Genomic DNA, 23763 nt, shown 5'->3' on the forward strand with positions numbered 1-23763 from the left:
TCTAAAATCCTCATCTTGATTCAGAACACAGGATATCCTACAGCATGCGAACAGTAATTCCTAAAGGGAGAGTGGAGTTCAGCCATCCTAACAAATCCCATTTGAAATCTAAGAGTGCAGGGACAATAAGCACAGGGAGATTGCTCAGATTGAAAGGACCTGGTCCTACTCCCAATTATGCTGTTGATAATCAACTCTGGGGCAGGTTTGGGTAACCCCTTCCTATCTAATGACTCAATTTTGTCTTCTAATAACCAGAGATAATCAGATGGCTCCTCTAATCTCCTGGCCCTCATCACTCAGGTATTCGGTTGGTGCACTGGTGCTTTTACACTTAGGAAATACTGTGCAATTGTCCTAGGTCACCCCAGGTATGCTTGGTTGTCCTGATTAGATTATCTACTTTTTAAAAGCAAGACTGGCCTTCTTCTCCTTTTGTCCATCTCTCACCCTTCCCCTCCTCCCACTTGTTTATAATTTCTCAGCAGCTTCAGGATATTACTACTACTAATAAAAGAAACAGTACTAATGACACGAATACACACAAATAAACCTCTCTGAATGTCATATATGTGAGGGATGCCAGGCACAGACATCTCTGCATTTTGAAATCTCTTTGGGTGGATTCAGTTTGATCAGTATCCCACGGCTTGCGGGTAACTAGAGCTATGCTGATGACCCTTGGGGGGAAGGGGAGACTGTAAGCACAGAGGTACAACCCCTAGAGATAAAGGTTTTGGGGTAAGCAGAAAGTATCTGCAGGAAATGATTAGAATGCCATGGTTTAATATGAATGGTTGTGCTGATCAACAAAGGACCTATGTGATGCTATATGATTATATGCAATTTTCCAGCTATTTGGTTGGTTTACCTTGTCATGGTAGCACTCTGGATAATCAATCACTACATTCTCTTCAAGGAAAATGACACGATAGTTTGCCAAATGATGGGTATTTTTACAAGGGAAAAAAGTTCCCATTTTTCAAGAATTTATAACAATTTCCAAATCAGTGGCTCTGACAGACAAATGTTGAAAATATCCAATTTCTAACAAGGTCAATTCTATTTTTGTTTATATAATCTCTTTGGCATCACAAATGATTCGCAGATTCATTTTTAATTTGGGGATTTGCCAGTGCTGAATATAATGACTTCTAATAAGTAAAACTCTGATTTTATTCATTATAATTTTTATTAAACATATCACAAATGATTGATATTTGTTCAGAAACAACTGAATTCTTTCTTGCAACTTATTACCAGATAATAAAGTCTGGGCATGACATGAAAAATGAGAAAAGGGGGAAAAAAATCCCAGACTGGAATAGCCAATGCAATTAAAAAACCATTGCTATGAAAAAATAAACAACTAAAATTTCTTACAGGAATACACCAGCAATCTAAAACACAAAGAGGGTGTACAAGGACCAGTTCTTTCATTCTGCACTTTTAAAAAATTTAACGAATGAATGAAGATGACTAGACCTTTGCAGCCTCGTCCACTGTTTGCAAAAATGGGGCTCAGAGCATGATACTGATATTAATATTATAGAAAACTGGTTCTAAGTTCAAATAATTTGACAAACGCTGAGTTAAAGAAACATGGTTTCTTCACTGGAGGACTCTGGAAACTTTTAATACGCTAATGTCACCGTGAGTCACGGAGAGGAGAATGTGGTATTCTACATTCCCCTAACGCTTTAAGAAATCCTTTTTCATAGCATATCTTTTCGCATCTACTGGAACAGTGTTTCCAGAACACGGTTTGGGAACAACTCTCCCCAGTTCTCTGGTCAGACTGATGAGGACACAGGAGGAGTCTGGTAGGAATAGGGTGAGAATCCCGGTCTCTCCCTTCTCAGTCCATGCCTTTCCCCACATGCCCAGCCTTTTAAGCTCTGGCTCCTATCAACCCCTCTCTCTAGCCTTCTCTCCAGCTGTGCGGCGCATGCTTACCTTGTGCTCTGACCACACTAAGTTACTAGTTAGTCATTCCTTGACTGCACCGGGCTATACTTCCTGCCTCTGTGCCTTTAAGACTCCCAGCTTCCAGGCCTGGGATGCCCTTCCTAGCTCTTGCCCTCTCATCCCTGAAGAGTCAGCTCAAGGGTTACCTGCTCTGATTTAAATGCCCCTCTTCTGTGCTTTCAGAATACCCTGGCCATAATTTTAGCTCAAGCTCCAAATGGGGCATGGCAACCACTGGTTCACTTGACCATTTCCTGCACCGGACTATAAATCCCTTTTGATCAGTGACTACATCTTTGTGTAACTAGCAAGGTAACTGGCATACGGCAAGTGCTCAATAAATGTTTATTAGCTCAATTAATGCGAATGCATAGCACATTCAGAATACGGTGAAGTATAGATTTAGAGTATAATTATAATGCCAAATAGTGGGTTAAAACCCTGAGTTGGTAGGGTGGTGTCAGACCACAGCCTCTTCACCACTACCTTACTGTATCTTAATTCCTGCAGTTCTGAAGACTGATCATTTATTGTGATTAAAGGTCTTAGATTTTTCTATAAAAACGTTCCTAATTTCACCTGATTGTATTATTTTCTATAATGGCAATTCTGCCCCCCCCCCCACAACTACATATGCCAATTTAAAAGTTTTAAGGTGAACAAATATATTCATAACTCAGGAATAAACTCCAAAAAAAAAAAAAAGCCTTTAGTTTGGACCATGTAGACTCTGTAATTGTGCTGTTTTGGCCTCTGGAACAGGAATGGTTGAGAGATGCTGCCAAGAACATAGGGTTCTGGGAAACTGCTTTAGAAAGAATTTGAAAGAAAACATAAAGTATCTATCGCTTCAGACACACCCCACCAACACCAAACACACATACCAGCAACTGTGGAGAAAGGGGGCTACATGAATGTTTGATGATGACAATAATGTTTTTGTTTATTCAGATATATTCAACTACAATTCAGTAAAAGCTGTCATACCATCGTGTCCTCACAATTACTACCGGCTCCAAGTTGTAGCTGGCTGTAAACAATAATAATCCCAGTCTTACGGTGGTGATCGTTTTGTAGTGTATACAAATACTGTATTTTAGTGTCGTATACCTGGAAATTACATAATGTTATACCGATATTACCTCAATTAGGAAAAAAGTAATAACTACAACAATGACAGTAATGACAGAAGCCAAAAGGAAATCTGCTTTCTGTTTTTGAATGTATATTTTGATTTGCATGATGCTGAGAATGTTCTGAACGTGTTTGCCTTTTTAATGAGCCAGCTGGTAAAAGGCTGCACATCCAGGTGTTGGTGCCTGAGGAACTAGCATTTCTACTCTCCAGTCTAAATCATCTTCCACCTCATAAGCAGGATGATCTTTGAAAAAGTTGTATCTCCCACAGAAATGAGTGTTTATGTCCATCCAAAGACATGAACACAATACACTTAGCAGTTTTATTTATAATAGCTAAACTAAATAAATAAAAGTGATCCTCATGTCCATAAATAGTTGAATAGGCAAATAAACTGTGGTGTGTTCACATAATGGAATACTACACGGAAGTGAAAAAGGACAAACTACTGATACACATGATGACATGGATGACTCTCACAGCCCATGTGCTGAAAGTAATCAGACAGAAAGGAACACAACTGTATGATTATTATTGTAGTTCAAAGAAAGGAAAAAGTAATTTCTGATGATAGAGGTCAGAAGAGTGGCTACCTGTAGAGGGGTCAGTCCTGAGGGGAAGAACAGAACCTTCCAGGTACTAGAAATAGCTTGCTTGGGTAGCAGCTGTGCGAGTAAAAACATATGTAAAAAACTCTTAAGATTTGTGCACTTCACAGTTAGTTTAATATAAAAAAAAATTCAAATTATATCTGATTTCATCTGTCACCAACTTCAACAGCTCTTTAATGCACTAGGCTCTACATTCTTCAGGTTACCCATAAGGCCTTTCATGACATGGCTTCTGTCTACCCCTCCAGCTTCATCATCTGCCCTTGCCCGCTTGCCACTCTAAGGTCCTGCTACCTGGGGCTTCTTCAGTACCTCATTCCCATTCCAGGGCCTTGTACTTGCCAGAAGGTTCTGTCCTTTGTCTTCCTTTCCTAGAATAATTTTTCTTATCTTTCAGGTGTCTCAGCTAAAAACTCCTTTCTGTGAGAAGACTCTCCATAATCTCCATTAGGTCTTCCTATTAGAAACACCTAGAATATCTCCTCCTTTTGTTCTCTTTCTCTGGAGAACCCAGAATAATATACCTTTGCTAGAGGAGGAAGAGGTACTGCCTGGGATGGACTTGTGGTTGGTGGTTACATGCGTGCATGTCAAATCTCAATTATGAGCAATTTATGTCCACTCATTACATAAATGAATAGGCACCCCTTCAAAATCTTGTCTAAAAACAACCATCCATAAGTGTATAAGTATTGCATTCTAATGGTTTTCACTTATGGTATATTTTTAAAACGTGAAGATGTAGCAGTCTTGTTGGCAATCCTACTACTGACAAGCGTTCAGAGGGACCAGAAGTTGTCTGAAAAGAGCAGAGAATTTAATTAATTGATTAAACAGAAACATATTTATTAGGTGAATATTTTCTCTGTGCCAAATATTAGGCTAGTTGTAGGAGAGAAAAAGCCAGATGAGACAAGATCCTTGCCCTCCAGTGATTGTAGATATCAGTAGGAGGTGACAAACAAGTTCACAAATAGGGACAATAAAGTGTCAAGGCGCTGTCTTGGGCATCTGTATACTGTACAGTAGAGGCACAGAGGAGGAAAGAATTAATTGGACTAGGGTGGAAAGGGACCGGGTGGTGAAAAAGAGGAAGTTATGACTGAATTGAGTCATGGAAGACAGTGCCTTGTAGATTGAAAAAAAAAAAAAAAGGGGGACAAAAAGCACCTCAGATAGATGGAGCGGCATAAACATGACACAGCATGGGATTCAGGAAATTTCAAGTGGTTCTTCATGGCTGTGGTGAAGGAAGGGGGTGTGTGTGTGTGTGTGTGTGTGTGTGTGTGCGTGCGTGTGCGTGCGTGTGTGTATAGATCAGGAGGGCAGGCTGAGGGAGGCGGTCAGAAGCTAGATCCTGGAGGTCCTTTTATAACATATATAGTACACATAGATAGTACTAAACTTTGAATATCCTCTTTTCCTCCTCTCCGGCAAGAACATACAATAAATCCAATCTGATGTCGCTAATCACTAGATGATCCACTCAAGTGTAGGAAGATCATTTCAAAGGGTTTCACTGCTCAGAAAAGACAAATATACAACCAACAGGGAAATACATTCCGAAGCTCTCTTTGGCAGCCTACAGTGCTAGGAAGAATTTACAAAAAGGCTTAAACAAAGAAAATATAAGGTCAAAATTTTTGGCAATCGGAAAATTCTATACCCCTTTAGACTGCACATAAGTGATTATAAAATTTGTTTGCCAATTAAAAACTTGGAAAATGCATGTGAAGTAAATTATTACTAATATTTTTTAACATTTTGGGGAGAGGATCATTTACAGTTGAAATAAATTCTGTACCCAACGTATCTTATAAGTACAGCTGGCTCTTTCTGAGGTTTATTTAGGGCTTTGTGATTTCATATTCAAAACAAAACAAAATAGCAGAAAAAGAAGTATACAACAGTTGTGCATAATTAGGCTACGAGATCCCAGGGGGGCATTTCTGTTTCCCTAGTTAATATTAGGTAATAAAAGAAATATTTGTTTACCTCTATACCTCAAATCAATGTAACTCTATATCTAGGTTATCAATTCCCCTTGATATGTAATGGAACCCGGAGAGTGGAAATAGAGCAGTGAGTAGGTGTGCATTAGCACTTACTTGTAACAAATATACCCAGCTCCACCTCCCGCTCCACCTCCCTCCCCACCCAATCCACGCACGTATACACCACATATTTCAAAAGACCTTATGGCTGCCAATTCAGCAAAATACATAGTGCTACATGTTCAGGGAACATAGAAATATAATAACAACAACATTAGCAGCTATAGCACTTCTTTTGTTCCAAGCAATGCTCTTGGTATAAAGCGAGTCTCTTTTCCCAGTAAAGATAGTCTAGCTGGGATAACGTCATTCAGAACAAGAAACAAGTGATGTTCCAAGAGAAGGTGCGAGTAAGTGCAAAGACAATGTAGGGGAAAAGGAGTAAAAAGGTGGAGAGGCCTGAACTGGTACTGGAGGATGGGTGAGGTTTGGACACATGGAGGAGAAGAGGCAAGCTATTTCAGGCAAGAGAAAAGGTGCAGGCAAAAGGTTGGGAGGAAGGGGTGAGCTGGTCTCCACGAGTGTGGCTGGGGGAGGGGATTCCCGCTGAGGAGGTGGAAGAGGAAAGGTTGGCTGGACGGGGAGCCAACCTGCGGAAGGTCTGAATGACAGACCCAGGGCTCCTTCCTGCAGATGGACAGAGCAGAGCAGCACGTTAGGAAGTGGAGCTCAGAACTGACTCCAGAGCTGAAAGGAACCCTTGCTATCCACAGTCTAACTTTCCTGATTTAAAAATAAAAACAGCTAAAATAAATATTAAAGAGCCTGTCAAAGATACATAGCTAGTTTACGGTACTCCAAAATCTAGAATCCAGGTCTAGAAAAATCTAGATCCAGCTCCCTCTGGCCAAAGCTGATAATTAGAGCATTAAACAGAAAAACTTATTGCAGGTGACTATATTTATTGAAAAAAAAAAAAATGAAAAAGATCAATGCAGAGAGTGAGTCAGAAAAAATTCACTTGCCACCATCTGAGGTGACTATAAAATCAAGTTCTTTTTTGAAAATTGATAAAGAGAAAGAATTACGCATTTACTCTGTCTTTCCAGCAGGATCTCTGTCTCAGGATTACCAAATAGAGAAAGTTCCCTGTTAAGGAGGAATGCCCGCTAAGAAATGCAGGAGAAATCACAGAATTAGAAAACCACTTGGCAGCCCCTAACAGAACAAGTGATTGGGGTAAAGATGATCACTTGGCACTAAAACAAATAGATCAAAGTTGGTAGGAAAGTGAACATTTTTGTAGCGGCGAAGTTACACCACATAGATCACTTTCTGGTTACGTGAGGGAATTACAAGAGGAACACCGTGACCGCCCAGTGGAGGGACTGGAAGGTCACACTCACATCCAGGGGTCAATCTCAGCATCGCCGATGTTAGGAAGCCAGCTCATACAGGTCTGCAGATGTGATGGAATATGAAATACAGCAGCATCATCTTACTGAAAACATTTAACTATATAGCGCAGCACAGCACAATCAAATTGTCGAAAACCAGTGATAAAAAGAAAAATCTTAGAAAAAGCAAGAAAAAAGAAATGAGATTTGAAAGGAAGAAAGAAGACTTCAGGCGTTTTCATTCCCATGTCAGTGTTCTCGTGACTACCCCGTACTGTGCCCTGTCCTGGGGAAAAGGGTGTTAGATGAAGATGGACCCAGTTGACACGTGGGAGGGCCGACTGAGGCCCCCGCAGTAGTCAGGGTGGCTTGAACGACAGTGACAGGAGGAAAAAAGTTGACAGAAAAAAAAAGCAGGGACAAAGCCAAAAAACAACAAAGCAAAAACAAAAGCAAAAACCAAAAAACGAGAAGACAAAGTATGATAAAAACTAAGGAAGAAGAATTTCAAGGAAAAAGGCTAGTGTAAGGGCATCCAACTTTTAAGGAACAAACCAGCCACCCACGAAATCCTCCGATGAGGAAAGAAGAACCCCGATGGAGGACTTACTCCGGGTCATAGTGTCTCCTGGGATTTTACTTCCCAGTTTTATATTTCTGGATATTTTCTTTCTGCTCAAAGGGCCCACTATTACGCTCTACGGTCTAGTTATACACACATTAAAACAAATCCTTTATTGTTTTTGATATAAGTTGTTTTTTTTTAAAAAGGCAATTTGCTCAAAGAAAAATGATTTAAAAGGCATGAAAAAAATATATAGATGAGCTTATAGAACACAGGATTCAAAGATAACCAAATTCTAGCCCTTAATTGACTTGATTGGCGAAGGTCAAGTACTCAGCACCCTTGTTTCCTTTCCCTTATATTGGACATATCTGTAAATAGCATTTATAATCCAAATGTGACTGTTAGAATAAGCTACTTAACTATCATTCATCTGTCAATCTATCCAACAATTACTGAGCACTTACTATGTGCCAGGCATTACCACTATGCTACACTCTGGGCATATAACAACTACAATAAAGTGTGCCATATAGTATAGGTCTAAGTGCTCTGTATGAATTCTCTCAATTAATTCCCTATAAATTTTATTTTAACCATCTATAAGGTGGGTACACTTATCCCTGTTTTACAGCTGGGGAAACTGAAGTACCAAGAGACCAAAGAGTTGTCCAAAGTAACACAACCAGAAAGTTTTAGTTTCAGCCAGGATTTGAACTCAGGTAACCTGAATCTTTTGTTGCTTCTAGTAAAAACACAGATAGTAAGTGATGAGTTAGTCTTCCTAGGTAGTGCACAGTGCCAAGTGCAGCACGGTCAAAGTGAATGAGGACTGATTATGGAAGGTTACTGTGACCTACAGATGACAGTTTCAATGGTGGGTTTGGTGAGACCAGAACCAGGTTTACAGGAAGCTGAGAAGGGAGTGTGTGGGGAACGGAGACACTCATTTGAGACATTTGCCAGTGAAAGGAAGGTGTGAAGTAACTCACAAGGGAAAAAGGATGGAATCAGGAGAGGAAATGAAGATTGGCCCCTCCTGCTGCTCCCTTGGCTGTCCTGTATGACCAGCCTTCTGGAGACACAGGCTACTCCAATGCCACCAGCCAAGAGTCTCTTCAGTGACAGTTTCACACCAGCAAGTGCTCTTCTCTCATCGCAATTCCCTGATACCCTGGCCTCTGAATTTACCCAGAACTGATACCTAAGACAAAACAATCGGTCATAAGGACACAGGACTGTCATATGGACTCAGGCTAATAATTCAAACTTTCTTAAACTTATCTTTCCAAAATTATGTTTCTGCATAATTTTCCCTGCCTTGCTGACAATATCAGTGTAGCATTTTCTTAACACTCTTTTTTTTTCTGAGAACTCAGAGTACTTCACAAATATCTCAATCAATATCCCAACAGATTGTGAGAAAGTAGAGCAGTCATTATCATCCCTAAATTTCAGCAAGTCTAACACTTAAAGCAGTTTCAAGGAACAAGTATAACACTTAGAAAGAGGTTTTTAAAGAACTCCTGAACGTCAAGCTGCCACCAAAGGTGGTCTTAGATGCTCGTATTTCTTTACATTTCTCAAATTCTCATTCCACTCTGACTAGGTTCTGTCATGTCGCAAAGCATCTGTATTCACGGAAACCCTTCTTTTGATGTAGCTGTATTATTCAAGCATTTGATGTGATTATTTTGTCCTTTTAAAGATTACATGTCCTCAGTCACTCCATTTGGTGCCAACAAAGAAACAAATCCAGAAATTCACAGAGCAGAGCCTTTCCATTGCTGCTTTTTGCTAGCAAAGGCAAGGTCTCTTCGGCAGGAGGCCCCAGTGACCCACGTTGGGGCACGATTCATTAGGGAAGAGCTATGAATGTATAAATCAACATGTCAGAGGAGGAAGTCCGGCTGGACCCGGTGGGAGATGCACACCACAAACACGTTTGCTCCACTCTGTGCAGGCTTGCCTGTCTTCGGCGGCTCACACCATATAATAATCAATTATGCTGACAACTTTCCCTACAAATTGTTTCAGCCTCAGTTACTCGTGCACCTCAGAGGTGAGATCTGGAGCCCTCAGAGGAGGAGAATGAGCAGGGAGCTTGGCTTCCAGGAAAATAGAACATATGGAACTGTTAGGGGAGAGAGCACACGAGCAAGCGTGTCCACGCAAGGGAACATTTGTTCAAGGGTAAAGATACAACTCAGCTATGCCTCATACTGGGAGAGGCAATAAAATTTGAGAAGAACTAATGAATTTTAAAAAGTAGATCTTGTTCTTGAAAACTGGTCGTTGTGAACCCAGCTTTCTCGCTCATTCTAGGAACAAAGTTAACTGCTTTATTTGACCTTCGCATGCTGAGGAAAACATTATGCACCACTGGGCAAAAATCAAACAATGAGCAAACATGAGACCTGGCTCCAAACACGGTTTTCATACTGACTGTCTTTGGGGTATTGAACGAATTACTCACTCTCTCTCTTCATTCACAAGGGTTGTGATATTCTTCATGAACCATGGTGACATCGCCAGCCCGCCTACCATAAAGTCAACTAGGGCTTTAACTCATTTTCCCAGGTTTAGGAGATGAGTCATTCCCGCTTACTGTTCCTAGATTTTCGTTATAAAGGCACATTATTTGTAGAGAGAGGGGCCTATACGAGATTAGAAATTACCATAACGCTTTCTGACGAACTACACTCAATGGCACCCTACCAAAGTTTATGTGAAAGGGACAGTAAAAGTACCACCCACGTACTGCCCAGGAAAGCAGCTTCTCTCTTGAATCCAAGAAGAGCGAATGGTTAAAAATCAGAATACTGAAGCTTTGATGTATTTCTTTGTAAGACAATCTTTTCACACAGGAAACGCCCATGCCACCGGGAAGGATACAGCCGACACATTATTATATTTCTAGACTTTAGGGTTTCACCACCCAGGAAAAAATGGATCAATATACATCCAACTTTTTATTTTTCCAAGTTATGATGCTTAAAATAAAACAAAAACAGATCACCTACAATGTCACTGTTTTGATAAAAGTATGGTTAAAAGGATGAATATTTTAACAGTAAAAAATAGCAAGAAAATGAGAAAAAGACAGTCCCTCCCAAGAAAGTAAACTGGAAAGCACGCAAGTACATATACACACACGCGCATATAACACACTGCACGTTACATTTACCTTACTTTACCCATTTTCTGTAGGTCCCATGTGGGACTGGCTGGCCCAGGATGGTGGACAGGCCTTTGGAGATGACTGCTCTAGGAAGCAATGTTAAGCATCAGTAGGAAGAGTACATGTTTTGCAGGTCACTATGCCTGCTGAGACCTATATGCCCAAGGACACTATTCAACTGTTGTGATTATTTTCAATTCTGGGGTGGAGGGAGGTTTGCTCTTAAATGAGACATCATTCTATCAAACTAGGGCTTCATATTTATTCTAGGGTCTCTTATTAGACTAAAGATGAGAACAGAGACTGGCTACTATGTTTTAAAAAGTAGGAGAAATTAAGTACACAAAGATTCGGCTGCCATGATTTTATCTTTGGGTTGTAAGTACAAAATTTTTTGAAATACAAAATATAAAACTCAAAAGTACAAAATGGAATAATAAAATTGTTCGATAGTCTCTTACTGTGGGTAACTTAGGAGGCACTTTAAGAACATGCAGATATAATTTGGAAAGAAAACTCTAATGATTCATAAAATTACCACAGTTCCCATGTAACTGAAAACAATAGAGCCCACTGCAACATGCGGACAGAACATTCAAATCATTTTAATGGTTTCTCATTTTTTTCTTTTAAACTCTCTGCTCCTTTTATCACTAAGATTTTTTATTTTAAATGAAAAGGAGGACGTCCCTGCTGTCCATTTTCTTCTTTTATTGTTTCCCTTTTGTTCTAAAAATGAGGGTAAAATTAAGTGCTTAGATCACTAGAGCCTTCCAGATGGTCAGACAAATGAGTACTGTGGCTCCTGGGCTTGGTTTTTTCATAGATATGGACATACATCTCTCATTTGGTCTCCATGGCTCTTGTTCAATACAAATTTGATTTAGCCTAAGTACCTTCAGTATGTGACAATTAAATTTCTGTCTAGAATGAGGATCAAAATTGGTTTAATTGCTTAAATCAAAATGGAAATTTTCTATGCATTTATAAAGTAGCCCTTACTTTCCTGGTGTGCATATTTGAAATAAAACATAAGTTTATATGATTTATATTTTAATCTTTGCAGCCTTCTTTATCACCACTCTTCCTCTGGTTTATGTCATTAACCCTTTCCTAGTTCCATAGAACTACTATTTCTATTAGAATGCCAGGCCATTCTTCTTCTTATTTTCACATGCTCCTTTTGCTATTCTCTTTTCTGTTTTGAACTCTCTACCTCATAAAAAGCCTGTAGGTTAAGGCCTGGATAACAACTAAAAGCGTTTTATTAAATAAATATCCATATTTTGCTTACTATATACCAGGCATTATTCTAGGTGCTTTTAAAATGATTAACTCATTTAGTGCCCATAATAACTCTATGAGGTAGATACTTTGATCATCCCCACTTGACAGGTGGTAAAACTGGGGCAGAAAAAACTTAGTGGCCAAGATAACACAATTAGTAAAGTGTGGAGCCAGACGCAAAGCTAGTCAGGGTGGCACTAGAGCCTTTGCTTTTAAAAATAAGAAGAATAAGTCTATGGCCATGCCACGTTGAACACGCCCAATCCTGTTTGATCTTGGAAGCTAAGCAGGGTCGGGCCTGGTTAGTACTTAGATGGGAGACCACCTAGGAAGACCAGGTGCTGTAGGTGTAAAAAAAAAAAAAAAAAAAAAAAAAAAAAATGCGGAGGAGGAGGAGGAGGAAGGAGAAGGGTCGGGAGGTAGAACATAAAGGGAGAAAGAAATTAATGACTGATTCATAGGGGATGAGAAGGATGGAGGGGAGCACAGCTTAAGGGAAGCCATGGATCCACTGTAAAAATCTGGGCTTGGTGTTCACTTGGACTGTGGTGCAAAGCAATGTAAGGCACGTGACGGTGCTGTGCTGGTCGGTGTCTGATGACCAGCTCTCCACGGAGACGAGGGGGTCCCAGTCTGCAACATTTACTGTTCTCCATCAGTAAAGGCTCCCGCCACGGCTGACGTCAAGCTATCAAAGTGGTGTCACTGAGCTTAGAGTTGGGACGAGATGCACAGTAGCATACGTGGTGCCGCAGTATTTCTGCCGTTGGCCACAATGATAACCAAGAGCATAGATAACAGTAAAATTTAGTAATGTCCCAAATCTGCCACAGCCAAGAAATAAATGCAGGAAGAGGGACATAAACAAAAATGACAGCGCTCATGAAAGAGAGAAGATGCACTCGAATCTGACGAACGGAGAAAGAGGGCAAGCTCAGAGGAGGCCGCGTCTGCGTTCCCCAGCACGCTGCAGGCCGAGAGTGGCAACGACAGAACACCACGCAGTCTCGCCACCCATCCTCACGCCCCCTAAGCAAGGCCTTGCATCTTCCTCCCTGTTCTATGGAGATTCTTTACTCATGGGAAACAAACGGAGGTCACGAAGGAGTAGAGGTTATTTCATGAAATGAGAAGCTGTAGGTGAACAATAATCTGAACTTGTGTAAAAGAGAAAAAAACATTTCAATTTCAGGAATTTAATGAATACTATTTATACATAAATCTAGATGTGGCACTGAGAAAAATCTGCATGGAAAGCTCTGATACAGAGAGAAGAAAAAGTCGCATATCACAGGGAACTAGCAATCTTTAGAGAAAGTCCGTCTCTTTTACTCACTGAGGTTTCCCCAGAGCCAAGCGAATCTATATTAAGATTGTGCACAATCTGTATAAAGTCTAGAACGATCATATTTAGTCAGTATTTTCTGCACTACGTGAATTTACATTATCTCTGTTCCATGAGGTAACTGTCTTTGAAATTCTTGTCACTTGAATACAAAGGGACGCTTGTGTGTTTGAGAGAACTGTTTTTATGGAAAACTTTCTGCCTTTTTCTTTGCTGCTCAAGAATCCAATGGTATTTGAAAAAGTTATATAATATGTAATAATATAACTTTACTAGGTACAGTACAATATAGAATTTTATGTATAAGGCACTTATCAAATGCTTGTTGACTTGAAAGATTAGTGCAAGATCCATCTCATTATTCCAAACTGTCAAATAATGGGCTGTTTGCTAATTGACATCTGAACATATAATTATAACTGGCAACCCTACATAGCAGAGCACCTGAGGTCAAAAAATCGGCCAGCTTCCAGATCCCAAGTGGCCAACGGTGGACTGAATTGGAAGTTAGTTAACATAGTTCTCACTTTTATAATTGCGAAAAGGAAACCCAGCTGTAAACCTCAGGCTGGCTTTGAGAAAGCCGATACTGAGATTGAGACCCCTTCCGTGTCATTGAATTCTGTGCTCTTCCTTCCCCAGTCCCACACTTACTTAAGAAATAAGGATTTCCTGCCATAAAATTCTGGATTAGAATTTCTGGATTTTATCTTTCTGCTATGACGTGGTACAGCTTGGATAGAGAAAAGTAGGATACCTGGCTAATGAAGAACTTTTATCGATTTCTTTTTTGCAGCACAACATTTAGTGAATATTATTGAGCATCGACTGCGGAAAAACACCGCGCTAAGGAGATATGAGCACAGAAGGGAGGGAACTGGCCTTTATTAAATGCCTCCTGTCTGCAGGGATTATGCTACGCGCAGCTCCATGTGTCATCTCATTTAGCCCTCACATAGCTCATTTCGCAGAGAAGATAGTGAGGCTCAGAAAGGTCAAATTCCTTGTCTGAGCTAACACAGCACATGGTGAGACCCAAGGCTTCCCTCAGGTTGGTGTTATTCCAAAGCCCGTGCTCTTTCCATTACACCACATGGCGACTAAAACTCCAAATTCTCAGGCAAGGCCCTGGTGTAAAGGAGGCTACAATCTAGTTTTCAGTCTTCTTGAAAAGGATATAACACAGAAATTTAGCTACCCATATGAGGTATGTATGAGTACTTTTCATCACGGCCTGAGATGCTCTGGAAGGTTTTACAGACCAGCTAGAATCTGAGTTGGGCTTTCAGGGACGGTAGATAGAAAAGCTGGACCTTAACAGCATAGGCGATGAGGGAGAAGCGGGTGAGTGTTCCATGTTCCTCCAGTTGCCTGGGCAGAGGCAGAGCAGGGCCCTTTGAGTAAAGACATAAGGAACAGGGATGAGGAAGATGTACCTAGGGGATTTACTTCTGGGTAAAGAAAGCAGCCTGAACATACACTTCTATTCTCTCTCCCTCCCAAAATCTCACTGAAAGGACCAAAAAGAGATTATCTTTTTCCACGACATAAATCTACAAGGGTAAGGAGAATAGGTGGGAGTAGACAAAAGCAACAGAATTTTGGAAGCTGGAAAGCAGATCGGAGTGGTAACTGCCTCTAATACAGGGGTCCTCAGCCCCAGACCGTAGACTGTTACCGGTCCACGGCCTGTTAGGAACTGGGCCGCATAGCAGGAGGTGAGAGGTGGACAAGCGAGCAAAGCTTCATCTGTATTTGCAGCCGCTCCCCAGCACTAGCATCACTGCCTCGGCTCCACATTCAGATCATTAGGAGTTGGAGTCTCATAGGAGCACTGGTCCCTGGTGCCAAAAAGGCTGGGGACCACTGCTCTAAGAAACTTAAGAAAGTGAAATCCTATGTCAGTAGCAGAAAAAGCGGAGAAGCAATCACATCTCTACTGTGAATTCCCTAGGTACACGCGGGTGTGGGGACAAATGGGAAGGAGTGACTAATATAAGGATTAGTTCAAAGACTGTTTAAGAAGTAGTCAAATCCCCAGACCCTGCCTCCATTGTGTAACCATCTCTCCTCCACTCTGATAAAAATCTGAAGGTTTATTCCCTGGAAAGAGCAAAATAGAGGGTCTCTGGACTAGGAGATAGGATGAACAATTCAGGATGGGAGGACAGAAAAAGGGGAGAATTAAGAGAATGTACGTGTACCAGAAGCCAAGAATCCCCAGCCCTCTTCCATCTTCTTCCCGCTTGGTTTTCTGGATGCTGGTGGTGAGGCCTTCAGTCTCCAGACAGCAGATTAGAGCATCTTCCTCTGTGGAGTCTGGTCCATGAAGTGTGACCTCAAGACACTAACACTGGCGGTTTCCCAGCCAAATGGCTCAGTCACAGCTTCATGGTTCTATGACCTCAGCCCAAGCCAGGCAGTGAGACTGAAAGAATAAATCAAACCTAAAGAGCTCTTGCCCTTAATATTTGAAAAACAGAAAGGATCTCTTTGAACCAAATTCCATATAGAACTACTACTAAAGACAATTTAAAATAATTTACTTATAAAAGAAAACTCTTGGTTTTAACCTTCTGTGGTCTTGAAAATTATTTGATTACCAAATTGATGAAATAACCTCGAACTCATGCTGGTTTAAATGAGAAGGCCATTAACACACTTGCTTTAAAGATCCCTTGGAACCACATAGTCAGATAACACAGAGTGCAGCGCACGAGCTATAATCTTCTTTTAATTAAGTTAATCAATACACATTTGCTCAGGGTTCTACTGAAAGGACCTGGTGTCTTTTAATATGCACACCCACCTCTGAGGCTTCTAAAAATTAGTCTTTGGCAGGTTTAAGTAAGTGATTAGAGTTTCTCACTGTTATCCTACAGGTCATACCATGTATCACATTTAAGTGAATGTGGCAGGATAATCTTTTGAGAGACTAACTTCTGTTCTAACTGCTACAGGAAACTTGGTGGGGGCAGGGGGGATGCAAAACAGATTTTTCTCCTTCTCTGATCCCACTTGTGAAAGAATAACCAAGTCTTTGATTCTCCAAGAAAGGATTAACAGCTTCCTTTTGCTTCCGGAACTCCCCGAAAGCACATTTACCGCCCAGGTCTCTGGGAAAGGAAGCTGGACTGCCTCCGTGGGGAAGGGTAGGAGGTTTTGGTAGCTTTGAAATGACGGATGACAGTGATGGCAATGCCACCGCTGATCTCTGACTGAATGCTGACTACTATGCTGGAAAGCGTTCATATTAATACGTAGTTAGAAATACTTCATCCTTGCATCAACCCTGCAAAGAAGGAACTATTATTGCCATTTTACAAAGGAGAAAACTGAGGCATAGAGAGAGACTAGGAACTGTGTCCAAGGCCACACAGCTAGTAAGAGGCAGAAACAGGATGTGAACCCAAGCAGAGTCTGGCTCAGAACCCACTGGCTTAACCCCATAATGACCTATTACAAATTAATGATTCGCCATTATTTATACTACCTCTCTACCTCTCTACTGAGTAACAGACCCGTGTCCTTAATGGCCTTCATAGCAGGCAGAGCAGTGTGCACCCCACTTAAATGGCTCCACACCAGCACGCTGTGCTATGGTTTTATATAGTGTTTGTTATAGAGACTAGCAGTTATTAAATCTCAATGTTTTTTTTAGGCGGGGGCAGGTAGGGGGGGACAAAACAGTAGATTCTTGTTGCCAGTTTCTGTGATTCCTAACTTGCTGCTTCTTAAAATAATGTGAACCAGAAAATCAGATAGGCAAACTTTTCTACAATAAAAAGGCTTTGACTAAGGGATGGTGGGTTTATTATGATCACTATTTATGTAACTCAAAAGCTTTCAATTTTGCTTATACTAATTTTTTATCCTTAATTTCTGAATCAATCAAGTGCTCAGGCAAAATAAAATGCAAGAGCACCACTGTCTTCTCCGACAATAAGCCAGGCGTGCAAAAAGTAATGTGAGTACTTTGACGAGTGAGACAGAATTCATGATATGGATGGATTTTTTTCATATCCTTGTGTTAAAATATAAGTTTCTTGAAAGCAAAGCCTGGTCTTACTCATTTTTATATATCCCAGAGCGCCTAATATTATATCTGTACCTAGTTAGCAATCAATTATTATTTATATCTTGAAATAACCATAGGAGTAAGAGAAAAAGAGTCTTTGGCATCTCGCCAATGCACCAACTGCCTCCAGTGAGGATGAGAGTGACTCAGGTGAGCACACCTCCCCATCAGAACACAGAATGGGGAAGGGGGAGCACATTGACAATGTGTCTAAATTGAGAAACCAGAGAAAGAAGCCAGGGCTGTCCACCCAGGGCTGGAAAAGATGAGGGCTCAGAAAGACCTCTATATCCATTGTCCCTGGGCCATCAAGTGTTACCGTGGCTTATGGGTACTAGCTGTCCATTCTTTGGTTTCTGCTCTGAGGAGTCTGATCATCTAGCCTCACTCCCACATTTTCACTTCTTAACCGCGCAAGACGACTAGATCCAAATATTCCACGGCATGCAATGTTTATGTTTCCACCTCTGGTATGCACAATTTAATTATAAAATCGAAAATTTTAGTGACAGGAGATCTATCTCTTGTTCCATATTTATCTATACTCACCAACCCCCTCTGCTTTTCCTTATCTGAGCACAAATGTCTAAAAGCCCAGAAGAAAAGGATTTCACAATTTACTGCTTACCAATATGCCATGGGTTGATATTTGGCAAGTTATTAAATACTAATATCTGCATGAAAAGTTAGGAGGCCCATGGAATTACCTAACAATTCCTGTCAACTCTTATAAATTAATAAGACACCCTAAAGCTTTCCTGATCCAGAAGAGGCAGTGGAGTGTGAAGAACACTGAATCATAGAAGATCCGGATGTTAAATCCTGACCCACCACTTACTAGATGTGATACATTAACTACGTGATAAGTTTCCTTCTCTGTACAAGGGAAGAAATAACCTACCTCACAAGGTTGTTGTACACAAGTTACAAAGGCACTAGGGAAAATGTCATTTAAATATTCACTGATATTATAAATTTCCACATATAAGTCAGTTTATCTCGTCAAACGAAGTTTCAGAAACCTGTGAACAATACCCACAGTGGCCATACGATGTAGCATTTCTTCATGGCTGTGTATGTGAATGAGCCATTAGAGACTACAGCAGAGATGGTCAGCAATCACCAAAAGAACTGATGATTGTGGCAAGAATAAGTCCTAGGCGCGGAAAGAACAAATTCCAGAATCAACATGAGAAGATATACTTCTTGTTGCTGCTAATTCCATTCTAAACAGGTACAAGGTAAAACAAATAACTCGTCGATCACCTACTGCCTTTTATGAAATCTGTTTACTCACATGGCTGTTTGGTTAGTAGATTCCAGGAGAACTGCGGAATGTCACAAGTGTCAGTCACTGGCGCAGAGCTAAGCAAGGGAGTTTCTACCCCTCAAAAAGCCACCCCAAACTAGATGCCAGAATCCTCTAACACAGCCTTTATTTTCCTGGCAAAATGTTTAAGTGAAATATAATATACGTACAGAAAAATGCATAAATCAAAAGCATAGAGTTCAATATATTTTTACAAAAGTAATCCACCCACGTAACTACCTAAATCAAGAGAGAACACTGCCAGCCTTCTAACAGCCTCCCTTACTCGCTCTGCTGGTCACTAGCCTCGCCCAAAGGTAACCACTGCCTTGACTTCTACCCCTTTGATTCCTCTGACTTCTTTTTGAACTTTATTTAAAAAAATAACACAGTACGTGCACATTTGTGTCTGGCTTTCGTGGCTCACGATTATGTCCGTGAGATTCATCCACATTGTGGCATTTAACATGAGTTTGTTCTTTTTCACTGCATTATAGTATTCCATTATATAAACATACCATACGTTATCTATTCTGTTCTTTACATATACTGAGTTGCTTTCATTTTGCCTATGAACATTCTAAGTTTGTGTCTTTTGGTGAATATATGTACACATTTTTATTGGGTTTATACCACAGAGTGGAACTGGTGGATAACAGGATATGTATATGGTCAACTTTAATAGCTATTGCCAAAGTAGTTATACCAGTTTGTACTTCTACCAGCAGTGTGTGAGAATTCTAGCTGCTTCATCCTTACTGCACTTGATATTGAGTTTTTTAAAAGTCATTGTTAGATGTGTAGTGGTATCTTATCATGGCATTTTATTTCGTACTTCCCTGAAGGCTAATGATTATGAGTACCTTTTCGTGTATTTGCTGGAATGGCTTATTTTCGTAAGTGCTTACTCAAGTCTTTGGCTCCACCCTCGACTCCTTTTTATTAGCTTGTCTGCCTTTTTCTCACTAGTTGGTAAAAATTCTCCATATATTCTGGACATACATCTTTTGGTTGGAAATACATAATAAAAATATCTTTTCTCACTCTATGGCTTACCCCTTTACTCCTTTAAAGGTGTCTTTAATGAATAAAAGATCTCAAGGAAGCTCAAATTACCTGTCTTATCACTGGTGCTTTTTTTGTCTTTTTAAAAGAAATCTTTGCCTAAACTATAAAGATATTCTTCTATTTTATCTTTGAAAAGCCTATTTTAAAAAAAATTCTAGTTGTACATCTAGCTGATCCAGAACCAATTATGGAAAAGATCTCTCTTCTCCCACAGCCTGGCGATGGCATTTTTGTCATGAATCAAGCGTTGGTCACAGTTTTTGACTCTCTATTCTACTCCACTGATTTCTCTTTAATGCAAACCGTGTGCTGACCTCCCTGTGATGGCATTTGTACTTTGAACACTCATTGATAAAGAAAATATTTTGTGAGCCAAAGAAACTATGAATTCGGTAACGCTTATAGATTTTATAGTTTAACTGTCATTACAGCTTTTATCTGTATTGACAAATAATATATTTATGTATGAGACTTAATTATTCAGATTCACAATCCCTGCAAAAACTTACACTTTCAGCCTGGTAACTTCTGCTTTAAAAGTTAATTTTTTTAAAATTTATTTTCTTTAATTAGTTTGCATTCCCTATGCCCTGCTCTCCATCCCCGTGACCATCCATCAGCTACTAGTTTGTACTTCTTTAACCCTTCACCCCATTCTCCTAGCTCCCCAAACCCCCATCCCCTCTGTCCGTCACCAAATTGTCCACTATATTTGTGAGTCTGTTTTTGATTATTTTGTTCTTTTTATTCCTTAGATTCCTCATGTAAGTAAAATTCTGTAGTATTTATCTTTCTGTCTGACTTAAATACTTTCTAGATCCCTCAAAGCAAAGGATGGGGATGGAAAAAGATAAAAGTTAATTTTTTAAAGCTTTTACTTACATATCTTTGCCCTAACTTAATTTCTCACCACTAACATAAATCTATCACCACAACTACGTGCTAAAAGAAATGTATGTATGTATGTCTGTATGTATGTATCTATCCATCTATCTTTATTTTACAAAGCAACCTTGGCTTCTTGTAGAGATCCTTGAAAACTCTTAGGAACAGCCCTCAGTTTCAAAGCTGGAAGCAATGATTTAGCTTACCTAGAGGTCATCTTTGTGCTGTAACTACTATTTCAATTAGTCAATCAATCAAAGAAATAAAATGCCTCAATTAATGAAGCCTCTAGGAATAAAGCTCTTTTTAATGACGCAGGTCAAAGTAAAAAAAAAAAATTAAAAAACTAAAGATATGAATCATGTGAGCCAGTGTAGGTATATGCCTTATGGCTAATCAGGAAGCTACACATAAACAGCAGCTGACCAAGTACCTTGTCTTATGACTTTTATTTGTTCTCACCGAAGGCACATGAGTTCGACCTTCGATAACACTATGAAAGCAATCCTTTGACATTCCGGCCTTGCCTTCTTTACCTTTCATTATCTCGATATGCAAGGCACCTCCCCTCAAACCAGTGTTTCTCGAAGTGTGGTCTGGGAAACATCTTCCCCAGAATCACCCTGGACTTACTGATAAAATCGTGGATTCCTCAACTAGGGGGTTCAGATCTATAGAATCAGAATCTGTGGGGTGATGCCCAGGAATTTCCATTTTGAACAATGTCCAGGAGCAATTCTTGAGCATCCCAATTTGAGAACCACTGTTTCTGGTCCTGCTGTAGCTTTTTCTTATTTCCTGAAAACTGAGTGCCTGCTCTGTCTGAACACTGGTCTAGTTTAAAGGAATTGTCCCTTTACATGTCTCAACTCCTTTTTTGGCTTGAGAATAGACCGAGAGAATTACTTTCCACTGAGGAGAAATGCAGGTTAGTTGTGAGGGAGGTGACAGTTGAGCCAGTGATATTTGGGGATGGCTGGCAGGGCATTCCCAGTGGAGAAAATGGAAGAAATAAGAACTTAAAAGCAAAAATTCTCCCAGCATGTACAGAGAATAGGGAGCAGTTGACTTTTACTGACACACTTGGATTATTTCTAGTTATATACAGAAAAATAAAGATATACATATTGATATCATGTATGGTATTCTTATAATGCATTTCGGTAGATCATGTATGTGGATGCTATTTTGAAAATTTAAAGTGTTTTGCATAGTGTCTTATTATTTCAGGACCTAAAGAATTTAAATTCCATGACTGAAACCCAGAAATAACAAGGAAAAAGAGAAATAACATCCATTAAGCATTTGTGTGTGCCGACTCTATACTAGGTACTTTACTATTTGATCTTCAATTCACCAACGTTTCCCTGAAATATTATTTTCCTTAGTATAAACCGAAACTGGTAGACATTAAGATACTTGCCCAAAGTCACACAGCAGCTGTACAGGGAAAAGATTCGCTTTTAATTTGTTTTGCATGGTTCTTTCTTCTCTCTCACAAACAGCCAAACATCCCTGGTGTCACCAGAATTGATGTTTTTCACTGTAAGTGGCATTTTTTTTAAATGAGAGATTGCTTGCTGGCCCTTTTACTTTCTTCCTCAGAACTTTCGGTTTGATGATCTCTCAGGCTCCATTAGCTTAACTGTAACACACAGAAACGCTGCAGAAAATGAGGCTTAGCAAGAAAGAGCGAGCTGCCCAACACTGGCCAGTCTGTGTGACCAGATGTTCCCCCGCGTAGCGAATTCCATTCTTGATTCGCACAGCTGACAGCTTCCTCTCAAGGACACATGGCCCCTGGCCGACAGGCTTCGGATTTTTTCAAAGGGGAAAATATGTCCGTGGTGCTGCTGGCCTGCAGAGTTCCACCCGAAAAGCCAGAATTGTATAGGCTGAAGCATATGAAGCTGCCAATATCTGACACTGTTTGACCTACAGCGGTGGCAATTTCATAACCTGATAGAAGCATTCCATATGTGGTCTGAGGAATTTTCTAGTCAGCTTCTAGCTCTGCTTTCTAGATGATAACACAACTATTTGTTACAAAATTTCCTGCATTTAAAAAAGCTTCAGCATACAAAGCAATGGCAAGATTGACTATTACACTTAAAAGTGCTCAGAGCAATTTTCATCCAGCATCTTATTTTAACTTCACAATCCTGTACACTGATGACATACAAAAACTTCCATTCTTTTTCAACTCTTAAAACTCGGAGATGAACCTCTTACGTTAGGCCATTGTTCTATCTCTAGAAGGATTTTGTGACTTCACTCTCTAAAAAAGAAAAAAATAAGAAAAAAAAAAAAACCAAAAAAACAAAAAAACAAACTGTCCTAACTGATCAAGGATGGCGAGAAAGTAGCTCTCTAGTCCTCATCTTCAATATGATTTCCTTCCAGTGCTAATGACTGGAAGTCACTACCCTGTGAATAAACCCAGTTAGGTCTCCTAACGCCAGCTGCAAGTAGGAAATTAAAGTAGATGGAAAGCCAGGCGCCGCAGCAGTTCCAGGGTGGGTACCTGGATCCAAGAGACACTCGTCCATTAACCAAACAGCAGCACTTTCGAACCCAGCGGGAACCAGTGGCTCCCTGCTGAGAAACAGAAATTAACTTTGCAAGGAGATAATTCGTCTTTGGATGGCTGTCATATTCAGAAAAGCTCTCTGGGTGAGGTGGTGGGAAGAGAGGGAGGGAAGCTCCTGACAACATAGCCACATATAAAACAAAAGCTTATCAGGGAGCCAGGTGGCACTGAAGATTGATGTTCTGTCTTGCTACCTCTGGGACATGTGCTTGAAATGTAGCAGGAGCTGTGGTACCATTTACGTGTAATGGCTGTTTGGAAAAACTAAGACTGCACAAAGTCTGCAACGGCTGTAGATTTAACTCAGCCGAAGAAGATCAATGAGACAAGTGGAATCAGGCCTTTGAA

The 23763-nt window shown here is 40.2% G+C and overlaps 1 protein-coding gene and 1 pseudogene across 1 annotated transcript in view; one reads left to right on the top strand and one right to left on the bottom strand.

The window, feature by feature from the left end:
- The window catches only part of EXOC4 (exocyst complex component 4), a 675009-nt gene that overhangs the window by 145270 nt on the left and 505976 nt on the right, over positions 1-23763 (bottom strand). The gene's annotated exons all lie outside the window — the stretch shown is intronic.
- Positions 12372-12490, top strand: LOC111739236 (annotated as a pseudogene).

The sequence above is a fragment of the Pteropus vampyrus genome, unplaced genomic scaffold (assembly GCF_000151845.1).
Source record: "Pteropus vampyrus isolate Shadow unplaced genomic scaffold, Pvam_2.0 Scaffold48, whole genome shotgun sequence".
Lineage (NCBI taxonomy): Eukaryota > Metazoa > Chordata > Mammalia > Chiroptera > Pteropodidae > Pteropus > Pteropus vampyrus.